This window comes from Furipterus horrens, unplaced genomic scaffold, assembly GCF_987537825.1.
Source record: "Furipterus horrens unplaced genomic scaffold, mFurHor1.1.pri manual_scaffold_3, whole genome shotgun sequence".
Classification (NCBI taxonomy): domain Eukaryota; kingdom Metazoa; phylum Chordata; class Mammalia; order Chiroptera; family Furipteridae; genus Furipterus; species Furipterus horrens.
In genome coordinates, this window is record NW_028327173.1 from 125,868,361 (window position 1) to 125,892,740 (window position 24,380).

General features: G+C 48.7%; 5 non-coding genes across 5 annotated transcripts; 3 read left to right on the forward strand and 2 right to left on the reverse strand.

Annotated features, from left to right (window-relative positions):
* The first annotated feature begins 745 nt into the window (after window positions 1-745).
* LOC150015895 (U1 spliceosomal RNA) lies at window positions 746-909 on the forward strand. The gene has a single exon (XR_016510152.1). It is a non-coding gene; the product is annotated as a U1 spliceosomal RNA (small nuclear RNA).
* Window positions 910-12,988: 12,079 nt separating this feature from the next.
* Window positions 12,989-13,152, reverse strand: LOC150015896 (U1 spliceosomal RNA). The gene has a single exon (XR_016510163.1). It is a non-coding gene; the product is annotated as a U1 spliceosomal RNA (small nuclear RNA).
* Window positions 13,153-15,872: 2,720 nt separating this feature from the next.
* Window positions 15,873-15,962, forward strand: TRNAY-GUA (transfer RNA tyrosine (anticodon GUA)). Its single transcript is given in 2 exon segments — window positions 15,873-15,909; window positions 15,927-15,962. It is a non-coding gene; the product is annotated as a tRNA-Tyr (tRNA).
* A 1,725-nt stretch (window positions 15,963-17,687) lies between these two features.
* Window positions 17,688-17,851, reverse strand: LOC150015898 (U1 spliceosomal RNA). Its single transcript, XR_016510174.1, has one exon. It is a non-coding gene; the product is annotated as a U1 spliceosomal RNA (small nuclear RNA).
* A 6,010-nt stretch (window positions 17,852-23,861) lies between these two features.
* LOC150015899 (U1 spliceosomal RNA) lies at window positions 23,862-24,025 on the forward strand. Its single transcript, XR_016510185.1, has one exon. It is a non-coding gene; the product is annotated as a U1 spliceosomal RNA (small nuclear RNA).
* The last annotated feature ends 355 nt before the right edge of the window (window positions 24,026-24,380 follow it).

Below are 24,380 nucleotides of genomic sequence, written 5' to 3' on the forward strand. Positions count from 1 at the left end.
GCACCCCGACCCCACTCCTGGCTGCGGTTGAAGGGGACCGCCCAGCGCTTTAACTTGGTTTTCTTTCTACAAAACTTAGAATCCTGGCTTTTCGTCTCGCCTTTCTAGGTTAGGCTACCACATATTCCGGAGCACGTTGTGTCACTTTGATCCAGAAAGACCACACGAATAAGCATTACCATGATTTCTTATTAAGTGACTTAGCACTTGACGTCAACCGGCAAAAAGGCCTTTCCTGAGTTTTCTATTACTTGAAGGTGAGTCCCACAGGCGGGGACAAAAATGGGATGAAATTATATTTTGCTGAAAGGAAGGCGAGACCAAGCCCGAGCCATGACCCACACCCTCGGTGGGGCCATACGCGCTGGGCGCCAGGTGCCGCGAGATCCCACCTTCTCGGGTCCCGGGCTGGTCGCCGGGAGGCCACCTGCGTACGTCTGGCTCGCGTCAGAATGGCTGACGCCGCGCCAGGGAGGTCACAATGGGGGGCGTGACGTATGCAGATGAATATCAGCGCAGAGGCTGCCGGTCCTAGTCCGCCTGCGCCAACTCGTCCCGTGTTGCCCCCCCCCCACCCCCCAACGGAGACTCAAACGCCTCCGGGGTCGCTTTCGCCGCGAGCGAGGTTGCGGGCGAGGTACGCTGAGGCGGCGATGGTGCGGAGGTGGGGGGGCGCGGGGAAAGTCGCCGCGGGTGAAGAGCGAGGCGAGCGTGAGGGTTTGGGGGTAGGCGGGCGGAGCAACTCATACTTACCTGGCAGGGGAGATACCATGATCACGAAGGTGGTTTTCCCAGGGCGAGGCTTATCCATTGCACTCCGGATGTGCTGACCCCTGCGATTTCCCCAAATGTGGGAAACTCGACTGCATAATTTGTGGTAGTGGGGGACTGCGTTCGCGCTCTCCCCTGGAGTTTCTGGGTGGCAAAAGTAGTAGTAGCGGGGCTTTTATTTTCATCTTTTTTTCTTTTTGGTTCTTTTGTTTCTGTCTGAGTGTCACCGCGTGGTATTCCCACTCTGTTTCACTGCGACGTTGTTTTCGTCCTAGCCGCGGAGAAGACGGGTTTTCTCCATGGTGCGCCTGCGTTGGTTTATCGCCTTGTTTTGTTTTTCCCGACAAGGCAAGGTTGGCGCTGGGGGTTCTCTGGGTTTTCGGCAAACTCAGGAGGAAGCCTGGGTTCCGACGGCAACGCCGGCCTACTTCGCGCTTGCCCCGCCTCCCCCGCCCCCCCCCCACCCCAGCCGGTTTCTCTAAGAGCCGGAAGGCCGGACAATTCTCTCCTAGCAGTCCCTTCTCTCTACTTATGTATTTTTCTAAGCGAAGGAAACAAAAGAAAAGAAAGTAACGCCAACGGGGTTCCAGGAAACCACGGAGAAGACAGAGCACAGGAGGAAAAGCTACTGAGTGGGAGGAAGCGGTAAAAACGAATGAAATTGAAGCAGTAATCCAAAAACTCCGGGCACACAAAAGCCCTGGACCAGATGGCTTCGCAGGCGAGTTTTACAAAACATTTAGGGAAGAACTAACGCCTACCCTTCTCAAACCAGAACTACAGGTCAATATTGCTGATGAACATAGATGCTAAAATCCTCAACAAAATGTTGGCGAACCGGATCCAGCAACACATTAAAAAGATCATACACCATGACCAAGTGGGATTCATCCCAGGGGTGCAAGGATGGTATAATATTTGCAAATCAATAAATGTAATACACCACGTAAACAAAATGAAAGACAAAAGGCACATGATCATATCAAGAGATGCTGAAAAAGCATCTGATAAAAGTACAACACCCATTTATGATGAAAACAGCGAAATGGGAATAGAGGGAGCATACCTCAACATAATTAAAGGCCATATATGAGAAACCTGAGGCCAACATTATACACGATGGGCAAAAACTGAAAGCATGCCCCCTGAGGTCAGGAACAAGACAAGGATGTCCACTCTCTCCACTCCTATTCAACAGAGTCTTGGAAGTTCTAGCCACAGCAATCAGACAAGAAAAAGAAATAAAAGGCATCCAAATTGGAAAAGAGGGATTAAAACTCATTATTTGCGGAGGACATGATAGTGTACATAGAAAACCCTATAGACGCCACAAAAAAAAAAAAAAAAAAAAAACTACTCGAATAAGTGAATTTGGCAAAACAGCAGGGTACAAAGTCAATATTCAGAAATCAAAGGCATTTATGTACACCAACAATGACATATCAGAGATAGAAACTAGAAGAAGAAAAAAATCCCACTTACTATAGCAACAAGAAACATAAAGTACCTAGGAATAAACTTAACCAAGGAGGTAACAGACCTGTACTCGGAAAACTGTATAACACTGAAGAAAGAAATTAAGGAAGATACAAATATCTTCCTTATGCCATGTTCATGGGTGGGAAGAATCAACATCATTAAAATGTCCATACTACCCAAAGGAATTTATAGATTCAATGCAATCCCCACTAAAATACCAGTGACATATTTCACAGACCTAGAACAAATACTTCAAAAATGTATATGGAACCAAAAAAGACCCCAAATAGCCACAGCAATCTTGAGGAAGAAGAACAAGATAGGAGGGATCACAATATCTGATATCAAACTATACTACAAGGCCACAGTAATCAAAACAGTCTGGTACTGGCATAAGAACAGACATATAGATCAACGGAACAGAATAGAGAGCCCAGAAACAAACCCAGGTCTACATGGTCAAGTGATATTCGACAAAGGGGGAAGGAACATCAAATGGGATGAAAAGAGCCTCTTCAACAAATGGTGCCAGGAGAACGGAACAGGGATGTGCAAAAAAAAAAGAAAGAAAGAAAGAAAGAAAGAAAGAGAGAGAGAGAGAGAGAGAGAGAGAGAGAGAGAGAGAGAGAGAGAGAGAAAGAAAGAAAGAAAGAAAAGAAAGAAAGAAGAAAGAAACTAGACCACCAACTTACAACCTACCCCAGAATAAATTCAAGATGGAACAAAGATTTAAATGCAAGCCGTGACACCATATAAGTCCTAGAGGAAAACATAGGCAGGAAAATTTCAGGTATCCCACATAGCAATATTTTCGCCGCTGTATCTCCTAAGGCAAGGGAAATAAAGGAAAGAATAAACAAATGGGGACTACATCAAACTAAAGAGTTTCTGCTCAGCAAAAGAAAACATCAGCAAGATGAAAAGGGAACCAACCATATGGGAAGACATACTAGCCAATGATACCCCAGACAAGGGATTGCTCTCCAAAATATATGAAGAACTTATACGACTCAACACCAAGAAGGCAGACAACCCAATTAAAAAATGGGCAAAGGACCTGAACAAACACCTCTCCAAAGAGGACATACAGACGGTTCATAGGCATATGAAAGAATGCTCAACATCACTAGCCATCAGAGAGATGCTAGTAAAAACCACAATGAGATACCACTTCACACCAGTCAGAACGGCCATCATCAACAAATCAGCAAACAACAAGTGCTGGCGAGGATGCGGAGTAAAGGAAACCCTAGTGCACTGCTGGTGGGAATGCAGACCGGTGCAGCCACTGTGGAAAACAGTATGAAATTGTCCTCAAAAAACTAAAAAGGGAACTGCCTTTTGACCCAGCAATTCCATTGCTAGCTAGAATTATACCCAAAGAATCCTGAAACACCAATTCAAAAAAAAACCTATGCGCCCCTATGTTCATCGTAGCACTATTTACAATAGCCAAGTGTTGGAAACAGCCTAAGTGCCCATCTGTAGACGAGTGGATCAAAAAACTGTGGTACATTTACACAATGGAATACTATGCAACAGAAAGAAAGAAGGAACTCCTACCATTTGCGACAACATGGATGGAACTAGAGAGAATTACGCTTAGCAAAATAAGCCAGGCGACGAAAAACAAATACCGTATGATATCATCTAATACAGGAACCTAATGAACAACATAAACGAACGAACAAAATTGAACCAGAGGCATGTAAACAAGGAGCGGACTAACAGTTACGGGGGGGGGGGGGGGGGCGGGGGGGGGGACAGGGCGGGGCTCCGGGCGGGGGGCTGGTGGCGAGATGGGGGTGGGGGGTAAGGGGGGTAAGTAAGGGAAGGGTCTAGTCAAGGAACTTGTATAAATGACCCATGGACATGGACAACGGGGTGGGGATTGACTGTGGGAGAAGGGGTGGTGGGCTGGGGGAGGGGGGGAGCAATGGAGGAAAAAGTGGGACAACTGTAATAGAAAAACAATAAATAGATAGATAGATAGATAGGCAGAGGATCTGATTAGACACTTCAAAGAGGACGGATATACAGACATGGGAGAAACATGCTCAGTGTCAGAGAAATGCAAATTAAAGCCGCAATGAGATCTCACCTCACACCCATCAGAATGGCTATCACCGATGAATCCACAAATGAAAAGTGTTGGTGAGGATATGGAGGGAAGGGAACCCTAGCGCACTCTTGATGGAAATGCAGATCGGTGCAGCCACTGTGGAAAACACTATAGAGTTTCCACGAAAGATTGAGGAAGGACCTGCCTTACCACCCAGTGATTCCTCACCTAGGGATTATATCCGAAGAAACCCAAAACACTAATTTGAAAGAACACATGCACCCGCTATGTTCATTGCGTCATTATTTACAATAAGCCAAGCCATGGAAGCAACCCAAGCCCAAGTGCCCGTCATAGACCAGTGTGTAAAAAAACGGTGATACATATATACAACGGGATATTACTTGGCCATAAAAAGAATGAAGTCTTAGCATTTGCGACAGCATGCATGGACCTAGAGTATTATGCTCAGTAAAATAAATCAGAGAAAGACAAATACCATACGATTTCACTTACCTGTGGCATCTAAAGAACAAAATACAGGGACAAACAAAATCAAAACAGACTCATAGGCACAGGGAGAGAACTGGTGATCGCCAGAGGAGGAGAGTAGGGAGGGAGCCACGGGGTGAAAGAGGAGAAGGGACTAAGAAGCACAAACTGGTAGTTATGGAATAGTCACAAGGAAGTAAGTAAAGCATAGGAAATAATAGTCGATAATGTTGTGATAACTATATATGGTGCCAATTGGGTACTGGAAATATCGAGGGGATTACAGAGGCGGATTTAACGGAGGGCGCATCGGGCACGCACCCTGGGCCCCAACTTCTGAAGGGCCCCGCAAAACCCCAACTTTACACTTTTTTCTAATGACACCAAGTTTGGTTTCATATGTGCAATTTTTTTTTCTTTTTAATTACATACAAGTTTACAGTCGACGGTAAAACCTGATAGTATGTTTATATTCGCTTATTTTCATTATTTCTTTACTACGCTGCATACTATGCACACACCACGCTGTACAGGCCCCGCGCGGCTGCGCTACCGCTCATCGGAGCAATAGAATCGTATTTGCTGCTTTGTACTTACAAAGGTTCTCCTGCAGTGCACTTACGATATACGCAAATACTTGTTTCATTTACGGTTTTAAAAATAGTTTTCTGTGCGTATAAGTAAGTATTTGTATTTTCACTGTCTCTCTCTTTTTTTTAAGGGGTCCAATATTTTCTTCTGCGCCCAGGGCCTCAACCGACCTTAATCCGCCTCTGCAGGGGAACACTATGTAGAGTATATGATTGCCTCACCACTGAGCTCTACACCCGAAACCAATACATAATTTATGAAAAATAATTTTAAAATAAAAATGAAAAAGGATGGAAGGGCCTGATAGAATCTCCATCAGTTTGGATGTGACTTATCATCACTATCTTTACAGCTACAAGTAGTTACAGACTCACATATTGAAGGTGAGCGAAGAATTCGCTAGTGGGTTTACTCCTACATTTGCCTCGCACAGTTAATGCACTCCTGTCTTCTAGAGAGATTCTTCCAATCAAAACTTTTTTTAATTTAATTTTATTTATTTCTTTAGAGAGAGGGGGAGGTTGGGAGAAAGAGAGCAAGAGAAACACCAATGTGTGAGAGATATATCTATCGGTTGCCTTCCTCTAGCCCCATACTGGGGGCCTGGCCGCAACCCAGGCATGTGACCCAACCGGGAATCGAACCAGCAACACTTTGGTTCACAGGACAGCACCCAATCCAGTGTGCTGAGACTCAGGAGAAAGGAACACGTGTTCCTCAGGCAGAGAGCCTATCTATTTGGAACTGTAGAGAAGCGACCCAGAAGATCTACAATCTGTTGATCTGTCACCAGAGGGGAAGTTGTTGCAGGAACACAGATCTCTGGGTAGGGGCATTCTCATGCTCCTCCGCCCAGGTGTCGTCCTGTGACTCAGGAGATGATGAGCTAATCTTGTCTCTGCCTGCGGCCTTAAGCCGTTCAGGCCACTGGGTCATGGAATCCTGGGAACAGCGAGTTCTGTTGTGTACTCCATCTGCCTCCTTGTTAGTAAAGTCTTAAAATGGAGCTGGCATTGAGGATTAGTGGGTCTGCTTTGCTTCCCCGATAGGTGCTAGCTAAACCATGAGTTACCCTGGCTGTATTTTACATATTAATGATACTTTGTAAGAATTCTTTCACTTGTAAAATTATTCTATTGTTGGCTGGAATGTCACACCCCCTGTTCTAGTAACTTTTGAAATCCTAATAAAAGGACGGTGAGGCTTCCCGCGCTTTACTGTTGGACGAAAGCGAGCCACAGTCCTCCGTTCGTTTCTGGCCAGTCATCCTGCCTGCTGGATTTATCTCAGCGTCCACGATCATATTCAACACTGCAGGAAGTAAAGCATTTCCACGAAACCGCAGAATAGGCAGCACCAGTATGTATCAGAAAAGGTAAGGCTATAATTAGATGGAGGAAAGTTTTGAAACATATGGATGGTTCACCAGTTCCCGCCTCTGAGATTTCCTCAATCTGCCAATCTTGAGCAATTTACCAATTAGTTCTTAGCTGAACAGTTTTATTTTTTTGTTTTTTTTAAATTGAATTTATTGCGATTACATAGGTTAAGAAAAGTATATAAGTTTAAGGTATGCAATTCTATAACACACCACTTTATATTGTATTGTGTGTTCACCACCCCATATCATGTCTCTTTCCATCACCATTTATCCCCGCCCCCCTTTACCCTCTCCTGCCACCCTTACCCCCATTCCCCTCTGGCAATGGCAATACTGTTGACTTTGAAGTGTGTGTGTGTGTGTGTGTGTGTGTGTGTGTGTGTGTGTGTGTTTACCGCTTAATCCCTTTACCTTTTTCACCCTTCCGAGGCTTTTTCCTTGGGTTGAAACCATCCCTGATGTCTCTACTCTTATTAGGGAACACCAGGATTTCAGTTAGAGCCCTTTATGACCTCATTTAACTTTAATTATCTTCTTAAACACCTATCTCCACCTCTGACTGGTGTAGGTCAGTTTTGCAACAAAGCAAAAGGTCGCCAGGTTGGATTCCTGGTTAGGACACATGCCTGAGTTACAGTTCATCCTCAGGTTGCTTTATAGCTCAGGCAAGGTACCCTGAGCAAAACACAGGTGGGAACTGACCTTGGCCTGCACCGCTTGGGAAACCCCAGGGCCAGCGCACCCAGTGGACAGCTACAGACCACGTCAGAGCACCACCTTTCTGCTCCTGCACAGCTGGTCCTCCACGATGGATGTGTTACAGAGTGGGGTCCCCAAAATTCCCCTGAGCCTGCAGTTGGGGGGTGGGGGAAGGGGACAGCTTTCAAGACGCCTTTGCATATCTATGGCTGGTAGCTAGTGTCTTAGTTTTGCAAAGGGCTTTGGTTCTTCCAAGGCCCCATGGAGATGGTAGGGGTTTTGGCCATAGAATGATGAGGAAAGAGCATACAGGGATTGTGCAAGATTCTGTGAATGGTCAGAACCAGTTACCCTGCCCACTGTCACAGGACACAGTCAGGGATTTAAAAAGAAGGTGATAGCCATTCTGGAGGGAGAGATCCACGCGGTTTGCAAGGAGGTAGAAGAGGAGATCCATGTGGCTTTGACAGGGAAAGGAGAACTCCATGCGGTTTACAAGAAGACTGGGAACTCCGCATGGTTTGCAAGGAGGTATAAAGAGAGCACCATGCAGTTTTAAAAGAAAACTTTTAAAAGGCAGAGAGAGAACCATGTATAATCCAGTGCAACACGGCACATGTTTTCCTGGGCTGTTGTACGGAGGCTGATGACATCGTACCCCAGATCCTGAAGGAGAGAGCTGACAGATAAGGGATGGGGAACTTCTTGGCATGTTTTTGGCTTCTAGCCTTTTGGGGAACAAGGGAAGTGCTGGGTCCTGTGGGAGAACAGGGCTCTGAGCTCAAGTGCTCACTGCCCTCCCCAGGTTGGAATATTGTAAACAAAGACCTGTTTTCCTCAACACTGGTTGTTGGGTTTTACACCAAGGCACCTCGTGAAAGAACCAGGCCTAAGATACTAGCCTTTTTGGAAGGGAAGCTATGCTACCCTCAGGTAAAAGGGCAGGTGATAAGCTTAAGATACTTTTTATAACCATCATGTATGGTACTCTGGGTCAGTATCTAAAATAAAGTCAGGCAGCCATAAAAAGAAGAGAAGCCACTCGGTCTGAAATGGTGTAGACAGGAGTTGGCTAGGAGGTCTGGCGGGGCCTGTACAGCGTGGTGTGTGCATAGTATGCAGCGTAGTAAAGAAATAATGAAAATAAGCGAATATAAACATACTATCAGGTTTTACCGTCGACTGTAAACTTGTATGTAATTAAAAAGAAAAAAAAATTGCACATATGAAACCAAACTTGGTGTCATTAGAAAAAAGTGTAAAGTTGGGGTTTTGCGGGGCCCTTCAGAAGTTGGGGCCCAGGGTGCGTGCCCGATGCGCCCTCCGTTAAATCCGCCTCTGTAATCCCCTCGATATTTCCAGTACCCAATTGGCACCATATATAGTTATCACAACATTATCGACTATTATTTCCTATGCTTTACTTACTTCCTTGTGACTATTCCATAACTACCAGTTTGTGCTTCTTAGTCCCTTCTCCTCTTTCACCCCGTGGCTCCCTCCCTACTCTCCTCCTCTGGCGATCACCAGTTCTCTCCCTGTGCCTATGAGTCTGTTTTGATTTTGTTTGTCCCTGTATTTTGTTCTTTAGATGCCACAGGTAAGTGAAATCGTATGGTATTTGTCTTTCTCTGATTTATTTTACTGAGCATAATACTCTAGGTCCATGCATGCTGTCGCAAATGCTAAGACTTCATTCTTTTTATGGCCAAGTAATATCCCGTTGTATATATGTATCACCGTTTTTTTACACACTGGTCTATGACGGGCACTTGGGCTTGGGTTGCTTCCATGGCTTGGCTTATTGTAAATAATGACGCAATGAACATAGCGGGTGCATGTGTTCTTTCAAATTAGTGTTTTGGGTTTCTTCGGATATAATCCCTAGGTGAGGAATCACTGGGTGGTAAGGCAGGTCCTTCCTCAATCTTTCGTGGAAACTCTATAGTGTTTTCCACAGTGGCTGCACCGATCTGCATTTCCATCAAGAGTGCGCTAGGGTTCCCTTCCCTCCATATCCTCACCAACACTTTTCATTTGTGGATTCATCGGTGATAGCCATTCTGATGGGTGTGAGGTGAGATCTCATTGCGGCTTTAATTTGCATTTCTCTGACACTGAGCATGTTTCTCCCATGTCTGTATATCCGTCCTCTTTGAAGTGTCTAATCAGATCCTCTGCCTATCTATCTATCTATCTATTTATTGTTTTTCTATTACAGTTGTCCCACTTTTTCCTCCATTGCTCCCCCCCTCCCCCAGCCCACCACCCCTTCTCCCACAGTCAATCCCCACCCCGTTGTCCATGTCCATGGGTCATTTATACAAGTTCCTTGACTAGACCCTTCCCTTACTTACCCCCCTTACCCCCCACCCCCATCTCGCCACCAGCCCCCCGCCCGGAGCCCCGCCCTGTCCCCCCCCCCGCCCCCCCCCCCCCCGTAACTGTTAGTCCGCTCCTTGTTTACATGCCTCTGGTTCAATTTTGTTCGTTCGTTTATGTTGTTCATTAGGTTCCTGTATTAGATGATATCATACGGTATTTGTTTTTCGTCGCCTGGCTTATTTTGCTAAGCGTAATTCTCTCTAGTTCCATCCATGTTGTCGCAAATGGTAGGAGTTCCTTCTTTCTTTCTGTTGCATAGTATTCCATTGTGTAAATGTACCACAGTTTTTTGATCCACTCGTCTACAGATGGGCACTTAGGCTGTTTCCAACACTTGGCTATTGTAAATAGTGCTACGATGAACATAGGGGCGCATAGGTTTTTTTTTGAATTGGTGTTTCAGGATTCTTTGGGTATAATTCTAGCTAGCAATGGAATTGCTGGGTCAAAAGGCAGTTCCCTTTTTAGTTTTTTGAGGACAATTTCATACTGTTTTCCACAGTGGCTGCACCGGTCTGCATTCCCACCAGCAGTGCACTAGGGTTTCCTTTACTCCGCATCCTCGCCAGCACTTGTTGTTTGCTGATTTGTTGATGATGGCCGTTCTGACTGGTGTGAAGTGGTATCTCATTGTGGTTTTTACTAGCATCTCTCTGATGGCTAGTGATGTTGAGCATTCTTTCATATGCCTATGAACCGTCTGTATGTCCTCTTTGGAGAGGTGTTTGTTCAGGTCCTTTGCCCATTTTTTAATTGGGTTGTCTGCCTTCTTGGTGTTGAGTCGTATAAGTTCTTCATATATTTTGGAGAGCAATCCCTTGTCTGGGGTATCATTGGCTAGTATGTCTTCCCATATGGTTGGTTCCCTTTTCATCTTGCTGATGTTTTCTTTTGCTGAGCAGAAACTCTTTAGTTTGATGTAGTCCCCATTTGTTTATTCTTTCCTTTATTTCCCTTGCCTTAGGAGATACAGCGGCGAAAATATTGCTATGTGGGATACCTGAAATTTTCCTGCCTATGTTTTCCTCTAGGACTTATATGGTGTCACGGCTTGCATTTAAATCTTTGTTCCATCTTGAATTTATTCTGGGGTAGGTTGTAAGTTGGTGGTCTAGTTTCTTTCTTCTTTCTTTCTTTTCTTTCTTTCTTTCTTTCTCTCTCTCTCTCTCTCTCTCTCTCTCTCTCTCTCTCTCTCTCTCTCTTTCTTTCTTTCTTTCTTTCTTTCTTTTTTTTTTGCACATCCCTGTTCCGTTCTCCTGGCACCATTTGTTGAAGAGGCTCTTTTCATCCCATTTGATGTTCCTTCCCCCTTTGTCGAATATCACTTGACCATGTAGACCTGGGTTTGTTTCTGGGCTCTCTATTCTGTTCCGTTGATCTATATGTCTGTTCTTATGCCAGTACCAGACTGTTTTGATTACTGTGGCCTTGTAGTATAGTTTGATATCAGATATTGTGATCCCTCCTATCTTGTTCTTCTTCCTCAAGATTGCTGTGGCTATTTGGGGTCTTTTTTGGTTCCATATACATTTTTGAAGTATTTGTTCTAGGTCTGTGAAATATGTCACTGGTATTTTAGTGGGGATTGCATTGAATCTATAAATTCCTTTGGGTAGTATGGACATTTTAATGATGTTGATTCTTCCCACCCATGAACATGGCATAAGGAAGATATTTGTATCTTCCTTAATTTCTTTCTTCAGTGTTATACAGTTTTCCGAGTACAGGTCTGTTACCTCCTTGGTTAAGTTTATTCCTAGGTACTTTATGTTTCTTGTTGCTATAGTAAGTGGGATTTTTTTCTTCTTCTAGTTTCTATCTCTGATATGTCATTGTTGGTGTACATAAATGCCTTTGATTTCTGAATATTGACTTTGTACCCTGCTGTTTTGCCAAATTCACTTATTCGAGTAGTTTTTTTTTTTTTTTTTTTTTTGTGGCGTCTATAGGGTTTTCTATGTACACTATCATGTCCTCCGCAAATAATGAGTTTTAATCCCTCTTTTCCAATTTGGATGCCTTTTATTTCTTTTTCTTGTCTGATTGCTGTGGCTAGAACTTCCAAGACTCTGTTGAATAGGAGTGGAGAGAGTGGACATCCTTGTCTTGTTCCTGACCTCAGGGGGCATGCTTTCAGTTTTTGCCCATCGTGTATAATGTTGGCCTCAGGTTTCTCATATATGGCCTTTAATTATGTTGAGGTATGCTCCCTCTATTCCCATTTCGCTGTTTTCATCATAAATGGGTGTTGTACTTTTATCAGATGCTTTTTCAGCATCTCTTGATATGATCATGTGCCTTTTGTCTTTCATTTTGTTTACGTGGTGTATTACATTTATTGATTTGCAAATATTATACCATCCTTGCACCCCTGGGATGAATCCCACTTGGTCATGGTGTATGATCTTTTTAATGTGTTGCTGGATCCGGTTCGCCAACATTTTGTTGAGGATTTTAGCATCTATGTTCATCAGCAATATTGACCTGTAGTTCTGGTTTGAGAAGGGTAGGCGTTAGTTCTTCCCTAAATGTTTTGTAAAACTCGCCTGCGAAGCCATCTGGTCCAGGGCTTTTGTGTGCCCGGAGTTTTTGGATTACTGCTTCAATTTCATTCGTTTTTACCGCTTCCTCCCACTCAGTAGCTTTTCCTCCTGTGCTCTGTCTTCTCCGTGGTTTCCTGGAACCCCGTTGGCGTTACTTTCTTTTCTTTTGTTTCCTTCGCTTAGAAAAATACATAAGTAGAGAGAAGGGACTGCTAGGAGAGAATTGTCCGGCCTTCCGGCTCTTAGAGAAACCGGCTGGGGTGGGGGGGGGCGGGGGAGGCGGGGCAAGCGCGAAGTAGGCCGGCGTTGCCGTCGGAACCCAGGCTTCCTCCTGAGTTTGCCGAAAACCCAGAGAACCCCCAGCGCCAACCTTGCCTTGTCGGGAAAAACAAAACAAGGCGATAAACCAACGCAGGCGCACCATGGAGAAAACCCGTCTTCTCCGCGGCTAGGACGAAAACAACGTCGCAGTGAAACAGAGTGGGAACACCACGCGGTGACACTCAGACAGAAACAAAAGAACCAAAAAGAAAAAAAGATGAAAATAAAAGCCCCGCTACTACTACTTTTGCCACCCAGAAACTCCAGGGGAGAGCGCGAACGCAGTCCCCCACTACCACAAATTATGCAGTCGAGTTTCCCACATTTGGGGAAATCGCAGGGGTCAGCACATCCGGAGTGCAATGGATAAGCCTCGCCCTGGGAAAACCACCTTCGTGATCATGGTATCTCCCCTGCCAGGTAAGTATGAGTTGCTCCGCCCGCCTACCCCCAAACCCTCACGCTCGCCTCGCTCTTCACCCGCGGCGACTTTCCCCGCGCCCCCCCACCTCCGCACCATCGCCGCCTCAGCGTACCTCGCCCGCAACCTCGCTCGCGGCGAAAGCGACCCCGGAGGCGTTTGAGTCTCCGTTGGGGGGTGGGGGGGGGGCAACACGGGACGAGTTGGCGCAGGCGGACTAGGACCGGCAGCCTCTGCGCTGATATTCATCTGCATACGTCACGCCCCCCATTGTGACCTCCCTGGCGCGGCGTCAGCCATTCTGACGCGAGCCAGACGTACGCAGGTGGCCTCCCGGCGACCAGCCCGGGACCCGAGAAGGTGGGATCTCGCGGCACCTGGCGCCCAGCGCGTATGGCCCCACCGAGGGTGTGGGTCATGGCTCGGGCTTGGTCTCGCCTTCCTTTCAGCAAAATATAATTTCATCCCATTTTTGTCCCCGCCTGTGGGACTCACCTTCAAGTAATAGAAAACTCAGGAAAGGCCTTTTTGCCGGTTGACGTCAAGTGCTAAGTCACTTAATAAGAAATCATGGTAATGCTTATTCGTGTGGTCTTTCTGGATCAAAGTGACACAACGTGCTCCGGAATATGTGGTAGCCTAACCTAGAAAGGCGAGACGAAAAGCCAGGATTCTAAGTTTTGTAGAAAGAAAACCAAGTTAAAGCGCTGGGCGGTCCCCTTCAACCGCAGCCAGGAGTGGGGTCGGGGTGCGAGTCTCCCCGGAGCCCCAGTGGTTCAGGGGTCAAGGCGCCCTTCTGCCTTCTCCGCTCGTACTGCCTTGGCCAGCACGCACAACAGGGTGGCCCCAAAGTGCCCCCTGGTCCTTTCTGACTCGGACTCTGCCAAAGATGAACACAGCAGACAGTAGTGAGAGTGGTGAAACAGATTTTACTCGGTAACTACCGACGGAGTGGGAAAGGCTGAGCCCATTCCGATCAGTGCAGAGGTGATTGAGGCGTTCTAAAGGGAGAATGGAGGGTCCGGCGCCCCGGTAGAGTCAGAGAAGCGAAAAACTACAAGGACTGGTCAGTATGAAGGCAGCTAGGCCAGCCGTGCTTGTTGGCGGGCAGTGGCTGAAGTTAGGATGCTATCCTCTCCGAGACTGGGAGAAAGGCTCTGTCAAAGGGATATAAACCTCTAGGAAAGGGAGGTCGGGTGTTCGGCTTCCTCAGGCAGACATTTAATGGGTGTGTGTGTGTGTGTGTGTGTGTCCTTCCTAGGGACAGGACCTGATGCTGCTAGAAGCCGTGCTGGAGTCTGGTCAAGTCTATTGGTACAGGAAGCAGCTTGGATGGGTGGGTCATATGCTGAGAGTTCCGCAGTTGTCAATTTAAGGAATTCTGTTTTGTGATCAAGTTAGACGACTGCACTCCCCCTGGGTAAACCCTGGCCCCTTCTTTTATATTCTGATCTCCTCTTTGCCGACATCGAGAATTTCTCCACTCAACAAATGTGTGTTGAATGCGTACACCGCACCAGACACTGTTCAGGAACTTGGGAACAAAAAGCCCTTTTGGTGCTCATATTTTACTCAGAGGAGGAGTGGGGTGGGAGAAAATCGACAATAGGCACACTAGGTAAGTTAATTAATATGTTAGGTGTTAGGAGCTATGGAACAGAGGAAAGAAAAGGAGATAAAGGGGATCGGGAGTTGCAGTAAGCGGCTGTGTTAAACTGAGTGGTCAGAAGAGGCCACATTGATGGGGGGGGGGCGGGTAGAAGGGGGCTAAATGGTAACGGGGAAAAAATACAGTAAAGATTACATTTTTTTTTAAAAAAAGGGGCCACATCGAGAAGGTGCCATGTGGACAAAGACCTGAAGGAGGTGAGGGAGTTGGTCACAGCGGTGTCTGGGAAAAGAGCATCCCTAGCACAAAGATCAGCAGGAGCAACAGGCCAGGTGAGACTGTATTTGGAGAATAGCACGCAGGCCCTTGTGTCTGGGACAAAATGAAAGAGTTGTACAAAATTAAGTCATAGAGCTGACTGGGTGAGGGCAAGGTCATGAGGGCCTTGTAGAGCATTGTAAGGCTTTAAATCTGAGCGAACCAGCAAGGTTTTGAGCAGAGGAATGGCTTGAGCTCACACACACCGTCTCTCCCACCCCCACCCCAACCCACCCCCCGCCGAAATACCACTTTGGCTGCAAGGGTGGCAAGGACCAAAGCAGGGGGATCAATCAGTAGATTTGCATGATGCGGGCAAGATGATGTTGGTTTATGCATTTTTGGCATAAAGATAAATTTGAACTAAAGGCACTTAAAAACCAGCAGGGGGCTTGGTGGTTCGCAGCCACCCACCCGTGCCGGCTCCGGTGGGTTCTCCGCCTTTCCCGCCGGAGGCCTCCGCCAACCAGCCCCAAGCCTTTTCGCCGACGCCCCTCCACCTCCCTTCTGGCCGCCGATCGCTGTCGCCCCGCCCCTCAACCCCCTGTGGAAAGGGGCACAGGGAGGGAAAATGAGGCAACAGGTGAGAGCCCGGGCCCAGGCTTCCTGAAAAAAGCGTAGCTGCGGGGCGGGGCCACCGCAGAGGACTCGCTCGTTCCGCCGGGACAGGGAGCGGTGGCGGCGTGTGCCCGGCTCTCTTCAAAGGGCCAACGCCTAGGCGTGTTCGACTTCGGGCGCTCCAGTGTCTTGGCGTAGGTCATCGCAGGAAAGAGTCATGACCCAGCCCCGACAGCGTGCGCCCTTCGATAGCTCAGCTGGTAGAGCGGAGGACTGTAGGCTACGTCTGCGTGGACATCCTTAGGTCGCTGGTTCGATTCCGGCTCGAAGGAGGTGCCTGACGTTTTTTTTTGCGCCTTCAGCAAAGGCGCCCCCGCCCGGCGCCCGGGCCTGCCCTAGCTAACTTCAGCTCGGGGCCCTCAAGGCAGAGGTGCCTGCCGATACGTTTCGGTACGGCTTGCCGTGCTTCTGTGGGGCTTTCGCTGGGTGAGTGAGCAGTCTTGAGTGGTGGGCCCACACCAGGTAGGAGCTGAAACGTTTGTAAAATACATGGAACCGGGGCAAGGAGAGTCCGACCCGGACACCGGGGTTTTCTACCTCTCCACCTCGGACTCCAGCAACCAGCACCTCTTCGGGAAGCCACAGAACCTTGACCAGTTTCGGGAAGCAGCCGCCTCTACCAAAGGAGTCCTGGTGAGCGGGCAAGAGGAGGGGCGCCAAGCCCCAAGACTGGCCAGAGTGCTTGGTATCTATCTGTCTGGCTCATTAAGCCCTGGGAGCGGTCCCCACGTCTGGCCTGACACCCTTTCTCCATCGCTCAGCCTCCCCCCGTCCCCCCGCCCCCCAATACAGCAGCGATTTTCAACCCGGCGGTGTGAGCCACAAGAATTTTTAAAACATCCAACACTGGGCCATTTAGTCAGGGGCACTTGGGGCCCCCAGCCTGATCAGTTATGAGGGGCCTATGCCAGCCGCCAGAAAGCATAATTCCCAGTACCAGAGTTTGGTGAAAAGGAAAGGCATTGTTTATCCGAAGGTTATACAGATTTAGATTGATGGCCGAATTCTGCCGTTAAGTCCCGCTCCCTTCAAAACACCCACCAGCACACAGTCCTGCCTCCCCTTCTGTCAGGTCAGGCCAGTTTCAGAATAGGCAAGTCAGAGGTACCCTCTCCCTCTAGGAAAATAAGAGTCCGTGGCTCAGTATTTTCCAGTCACAGTTCAGCGCTCTGGGTACCTCCCACCGATCCCTGGCTGGTTGCGGGGCGGGGGAGGTCCCACCCCTGTGGCAGTGTTCTCCAAGCTCTTAATCCTTACACACCCCACCCCATGGCGGGCTGGGGCCGGGCACATCTGCAGTCTTTCAAACCGCCTGGTCCAGCGGGCCCAATGGCTGCCGGCTAACCGCGGCCTGTGCCGCAGTGGGTAGGGTGACCAGTGCGTTCACCGGCAGGAATCCTGCGGTCAAAGTTCCTCCCGTCTCCCTGGCGCCAGGCAGTGGCCACAACCATCTGCATAACGAGGACACTAGCTGCCAGCCGTGGAGATGCAAAGTACCTTCAAAAGCTGTGTTATTTCCTTCCCCCATCCCCTAAATCAGGGGCTGTGGGGAATTTGGGGATGGCCTCTTCCAGCCCTGACACACACTAACCCTTTTCCCCCTCAGGTTGTCCAAAAAGAAGAAAATAAAGACAACAGCCGACAACACAGCAACGGCCCACCGAGCCACACCAGCCACCGCCATCCCGTGTAAGTCAGTCGGTGACTGTTCTTGTTTTGTTTTCTTGTCCCTCTCTGCGAGTCCGATGATTAAATATATACTTCACTGTCGTGTACAGAATTTCAACAATCGCTCGCGTAGAGAACGAACGGGGGATGGTGCCGTGGGCCGCAAAGACACGAGATAGTTTCCACTCTTGAACCCGCAGCAAGCGAAGCTTCGTGAGTGAGAAGCAATAGAGCACAGGAAAAAAAAAAAAAAAACAAAAAAAAACCGCACAGCGAGAAAGCAAGAGCGGCCACCAAGGATCTGTCATTCCGAACCCAAAAAAAATGACCAGGGGAGAGCGCGAACGCAGTCCCCCACTACCACAAATTATGCAGTCGAGTTTCCCACATTTGGGGAAATCGCAGGGGTCAGCACATCCGGAGTGCAATGGATAAGCCTCGCCCTGGGAAAACCACCTTCGTGATCATGGTATCTCCCCTGCCAGGTAAGTATGAGTTGCTCTGCCCGCCTACCCCCGAACCCTCACGCTCGCCTCGCTCTTCACCCGCGGCGACTTTCCCCGCGCCCCCTCCGCACCATCGCCGCCTCAGCGTCCCTCCCCCGCAACCACGCTCGCGGCGAAAGCGACCCCGGGGGCGTTTGCGTCTCCGGGGGGCCGCGACACGGGACGAGTTGGCGCAGGCGGACTAGGACCGGCAGCCTCTGCGCTGATGCTTATCTGCATACGCCACGCCCCCCATTGTGACGCCACTGAAGCCGAGTAGTGTCCGGAGAGACCTGCTGCGAGCCTTCTGGTTAAAATAAACATTAGTTTGTAGTTTAAAGTTAGATTGGGGAGTTCAGTTTTTCTCACCGCCTTTTTTTCCCAGAGGGAAATCACTTTGGGGCTTCCAGTTTTCTTCCTTTCTTCCTTTCTTTCCGATTTTATTCTTATTTATTTTTAGAGAGGGAGAGAAACATCCATCCGTTGGCTGCCTCTCGCGCGCCCCCAACTGGGGACCTGGCCGGGCAACCCCGGCATGTGCCCTGACACGGAATGAACCCGAGAACTTTTTATTCCCAGGCGGGCGGCGCTCAATCCACTGAGCCACACCAGCCAGGGATGTTTACTTTTTCTTTGGCTGCCTTTGTGGCCTGGGGCAGGTTGGGGCAGGTTAGGGCAGGTTTGCTTGACCTCTAGGTTTCTCTAGATATGACTTATTTACTGTCTTAAGTTAAAAAATAAAAAAAAGCATTAATATATGCAGTATGCTACCCTTTGTCTAGGAAAAATGGGAAAATGGGAAAAACAAAAACAAAAAGCAAAACAACCAAAAGGACTATAAGCAAGTACATTGACTACAAGCAAGCATCTTCAGGTCTAAGGACAAGAACTGCCAACAAATACTGAAGTGTCCCATACCAGGTTCGTTTTCCATAGCTATACAACTGTAACAATTCTGTGATAATGCTGTGCGTAGGGTAGGATTGACTTAATGAGTAAATGGGTGTTGGGAGTCAAGTACAGAATGGGAGGGCAAGGAGGAACCATGAGGTGTCAAGTTGGAAATTGGAATCGAAGGCATCAGTACGGCCCTGCTCATTTTTAATAGATATAGATAGATGTGTGTAGGACATATATGCATTTCCTGGCTCTGGCCACTGAAGGGGCCTAGAAGTGAAGACACCCGGTAACAATAAGCATACCCAGCGCCCTGTTCTTGCTTTCTAAATGCCATTCCCCAATAAATAGAACCAGGCTCTTTGGAGAAATAGCCAATTTTCAAGGAGTCACCTTCCCTGGATGAGCCCAGAACGTCTCATGCCAGAAAATGAGGAAGTGCTCCAAAAATTATAAGAACATCTCAAAAGGTAAGCTAACTTCAAGGCGCTGTCATGGGCCCAGTTCGAGAACATGTGAACATCAAAACAAATAAAAAGTTATGGATTATAAACAACTGAATAACAACCATGAGTTCATAGTACTCGTACGTAAGGGAAGGAGGGAAAGTTCTTCCTTACAGTAGACCACCAACTAATAAATGCAGAACGAATGATGGAATTAGAAAATCAAGATTTGGTTAAAAACTATTGTGCTAAAGTCTGATGAGGAGCTGAATACTTACACGTTGTCTTCAAATTATCTCCACACAAATTACTGAATAATTACCAAGGGCAAACCTGGCAAACACCTCCGGCGGCAGAGGGTTGCGGTACCGGCCCCCCGGCGCACCCGTGTGCGCTTCTGCAGTGCCCTCCCTGATCGACTCTGGGCTTGGCTCCGTGACTTGCTTTGGCTAACGGAACATTATTCGTAAATGTGATGCAAGCAGAAGGTTGAAAAGCATTTTCTCATTGGGACTTGCTCTCACTTGCTGTCCTGCAACCACCGTGAGAAGTCTAGGTTAGCCTGTTGGTGAAGATGAACCATGTCAGCTGAGGTCCCTCGGACTGGCCAGGCCCCAACGGACTGCAGGCTGCCTGCAGCTGTATGAGTGATCCCACTTGGGGCCTGAAGAACTGTCCAGCTGAGCCCCAGCCAGAATTGCTGATCCAAGGACTCGTGAGCAAATAGAATGGTCATTATTTTAAAGATTTTATTTATTTGTTCCTAGAGAGGGGAAGGGAGGGAGAAAGAGAGGGAGAGAAACATCCGCATGTGAGAAACACCGGTGGGTTGCCTCTCGCACGCCCCCGCCGGGGACCTGGCCCGCGATGGTAGCATGTGCCCTGACTGGGAATGGAACCGGAGACCTTCCGGTTTGCAGGACGACGCCCAGCCCGCTGAGCTACACCAGTCAGGGCGAATGGTCATTATTTTAAATAACTAAGTTTTACGGCAGTCTGTCACACAGCAATGGATAACTGATACGGCACCTTCATCAAGGAATCAATGTTAAGTTAACGCCACCGGTGATTGAACAAACTGACTTTGCGCACCTCCAAGTGTGATGCCCGGAGGAAGGCACTGCATTAATTTTTCAGGGTTGTCAAAGTACAGGCATACCTCTAGTTTTACTGCACTTCAATGTAGCTTGCTTCACAGGTGTTGCGTTTTTCTAAAAATAGAAGGCAAGACCCTGGACCAGCAGGAAGATTATGACGTGCTTTTTACGACACTCGCTTTCTTACTGGAACTTGACCCGCAGCGTCTCTAAGATATGCCTCTACCACAAATTGGGTAGATCAGAACAACGGATGTTTATCCTCTCACAGTTCGGGAAGTTGGAAATCCACAGTCAAGGTGTCGGCAGGGCCGTGCTCCTGTGGGAAACGCTCACAATAAGAACACTGGGCCACAGGACTTTAGCGATAACGGAGGCAGTTGTCTATTCACAGGTCCGCAGCTCCCGCAGCCAAATCAAAGGTGCGCGCCGACAAACGGAGCAGGCCATTTTTATCCTAATGCGAGTAAACGTCCCCCCCACCCCCCTCCGTTTTTCCATTTTGGATACTCCGGAGTTACCATCTAACGCGATTAGCTGAATTAACTGAGGGTGATCCAGCTCTCCTTTGAAATTTCCCTAACTTGTTCGCTGGGCTGTCTAGCTACATTTTCCCATTTCCCTGTGTTTGGTGTTGAATATCTTCCCCCTTCGATCCCAGAGGCATTTGTGCCGAGCTGCGGAATGTCCCTTCCTGACTTGTAGGTGTGCTAATACTGTTGCCTCTGGCTCGGAGACCCCCTGATTCAAGATTACATTTGTCCTTTGCTGCCAATTATTTCCTACTGGGTTGAGAGTCACCAGTGTCCTTGCCCCTTACACCCCCGCTGAGACGCTGGGGTGGAATCTTTCCTTGCCTCTTCCTAGCTTCTGCGGTGACAGTCAATCCCTGGCTTGTGGTTACATCACTCCGAGCTCTGCTTCTGTCATCTCGTGGTGTTCTCCCCGCATGTCCCTTTCTTCACGTGGCATTTTCATCTTAGAAGGATAGCAGTTGCATTGGATGAGGGCCCACTCTGGCGACCTCACCTTAACTTCATTGCACCCGCAAAGATCCTATTTCCAAGTCAGCTCACGTTCATAGGTACAAGGGGCGAGAAATTCAACGTATTTTTTTGGAGGGGCACAAGTCAACCCCTAAGAGTCACAAAATCACGTAGGTAGTCTTCGTTTCAAATATACATACCTGGCCCTGGCTGGTGTGGCTCAATGGATTGAATGCCGGCCTGCGAACCAACGGGTTGCTGGTTCGATTCCCCAGTTCAGGGCACATGCCCTGGGTTGCGAGCCAGGTCCCCGGTCGAGGGTGTGTGAGAGGCAACCACACATTGATATTTCTCTCCCTCACTTCCCCTCTCTCTAAAAATAAATAAGTAAAACCTTAAACATATATATTTGTGTGTGTGTGTGTGTGTGTGTGTGTGTGTGTGTATGCATACCTGAATGTGATTATGAGTATGAAGAAACATAGGACAAACCCCAAAGTGAAGGATATTCTACAAAATAACTGGCCTCTAGTCTTCAAACATGCCTACAAAGAACGACCTGGGAACTATTTTGGGTTAAAGTAGGTTAAAGAGACATGACGGCTGCACCCAATATGTGGTTTTCAATTTTCCTTTGCTGTAAAGGACATTATAGGGACGACTGATGAAAACTGAATAATGTCGCCCTGGCCCTGTAGCTCTGATGCGCCAAGCTTGCGCATTCGACCCCCGGCCAGGGCGCGTACAGGAATCAACCAATGAATGCATGAAGAAGTGGAAAGCAAATCCATCTCTCTCTCTCTACCCACGCCCCGTCCCCGCTTCCTTTCCCTCTCTACAATCAATTACAAAAAATTTAAAAAGAAAATCGAATAGTGTAAGTGATAATATTATACCCATGTTAATTTCTTGATTTTGGTAATTGTATTGGGGTTAAGAGAACCCTGTGTTTTTTGGAAATGTTACCGAACAAAATTGGGGTTCGGCTGCCCGCCACCACCCATAGGGAAATTCCGGAGGCAGAGGTTTTGCGAGAAAAGAGGTCTTTTATTCACAAAGCTGCACAATCTGGGAGGATGGCAGGCTGCTGCTTCAAAGCCCATCCCCTCCGGCACACCCAGAGGAAAACCCGGCCACCCTCTGCCGGACCAGTTCAAGGCTGCGCCCAGAGTTCCGCCTTCCACTTAAAAACACCGACCCTCGGAAACCACAGGTGGCTGCCACACGGTCATCCAGGTGGCTTAGCCTGTTCGCGGCCCGCAGTCCGGCTTTAGGCTCCTTCCTGGGGTCCGCGTGCGTGGCCTGCGCCGCCATCGGCCACGTAGCTTCCAGGGCCAGAAAAGTCCTCTCCCGGACCTTTTTCCCAGGCTAGACTGGCAGGTGTTTCTCCCGCACAGCACCTCCCCCTGCCTCACGTTGACCTCTTAACGTACCCGCCCGCTATATCCTCCGGCCCCACCTCCACCCAGGGTCCGGAAGGAGGTAGGAGGGCTTCTCCCTTAGCCAAACACTTAACGAGTCTCGCGCAGGCTCAGCGCAATGACTTCCTCCTGCCGGCTCCTGGCGCGCGGGGGTGGGGGAAATCTCTCCCCCAGCTCCACGCTGGCCTCCTGCGGCCCCTCCCCTCTGAAATGCACACTAAGGAAGGAAACTTCCCGAAACAACCAACAATCAAAAAGGATGACGACACAATACGTTTCCTGGGATCTTGGCGCAGCTAGAACCTTCCCTGGCCCTATAGTCTCTAGTCCTGCCTCTTGCCTTGCTTTGCTCCATTGCACTGACCATTCAGGAACACACCAGAGTTCAATCCTCTTGCTCACACGGGGAGGAAGCACCTTTTAAACTTCCACTCGATCTGAAGAAAGACTCTCGTCTTTCCTGAAAGGGGCAGCCTAACCACCCAGGCTGGAAGTGTGACATTTCTGTTCATTTGATTTTCAAAGACGTGCATGCAACACCCCTCCCCCGGCCTACGAGTCTACCCCCTGAAAGGAGCCTTGACCTGACGTTCTGTTCGAGGTTTCCTTTGGCTGTTGCAAGATTAGGTCACTTGGTAACCCGAAAGAGCTTGAATGAGGATGAAGACAGTTTCGTGTTAAATTGGTGAGGAAACTCTGCTCTTAGTACTTAAGTTTAACTGACACCGTGTTGCGTGTTCTTTTCGCCTTTAAAAGAAAGCGAGAGCTCGAGCCCTGACCCACATCCTCGTTGGGGCCATAGGCGCCCGGCGCGGGGTGCGGCGAGATCCCGTGCTCTCGGGTCGGGACTAGTTGCCATGCGGCCACCTGCCCCCGCGACAGCCCCGGGGCAGAATGAAAGACGCCGCGCCCGGGAGGTCACAATGGGGGGCGTGGTATATGCAGATGAGCATCAGCGCAGAGGCTGCCGGTCCTAGTCCGCCTGCGCCAACTCGTCCCGTGTCGCGGCCCCCCGGAGACGCAAACGCCCCCGGGGTCGCTTTCGCCGCGAGCGTGGTTGCGGGGGAGGGACGCTGAGGCGGCGATGGTGCGGAGGGGGCGCGGGGAAAGTCGCCGCGGGTGAAGAGCGAGGCGAGCGTGAGGGTTCGGGGGTAGGCGGGCAGAGCAACTCATACTTACCTGGCAGGGGAGATACCATGATCACGAAGGTGGTTTTCCCAGGGCGAGGCTTATCCATTGCACTCCGGATGTGCTGACCCCTGCGATTTCCCCAAATGTGGGAAACTCGACTGCATAATTTGTGGTAGTGGGGGACTGCGTTCGCGCTCTCCCCTGGCTTGTTGTCTGTTCGAATGTTAGATGTGGGAACGTTGCAAAATTGTTGCTCTCCGTTCTGTGAGAGCGAGTACGCGGACTGTGTGGTGGCGCCGCGAAGCTTGCAAGCAGTGTGAAGTTGGTCGTTGTTTGAAGACCTTCTTTTGCTTTTATTGGGTTCTTTTTGGCTTTCCTTTTTCTTTTTTTTTTTTTTCTCTTTTTCCCGCGTTCCTGATGGGGTTATGGCTGTGTGGAAAGTCGGGAGCTGCTGCTTGGGCTAGGCTGAACAGGGTAAGGAAAGTTTATCCTCGCCTGTCCCGCTGCTTGTATGTTGATTAGGAGGTACTTTCGTCGCCTAGCTTTTACAGTGGGCGTG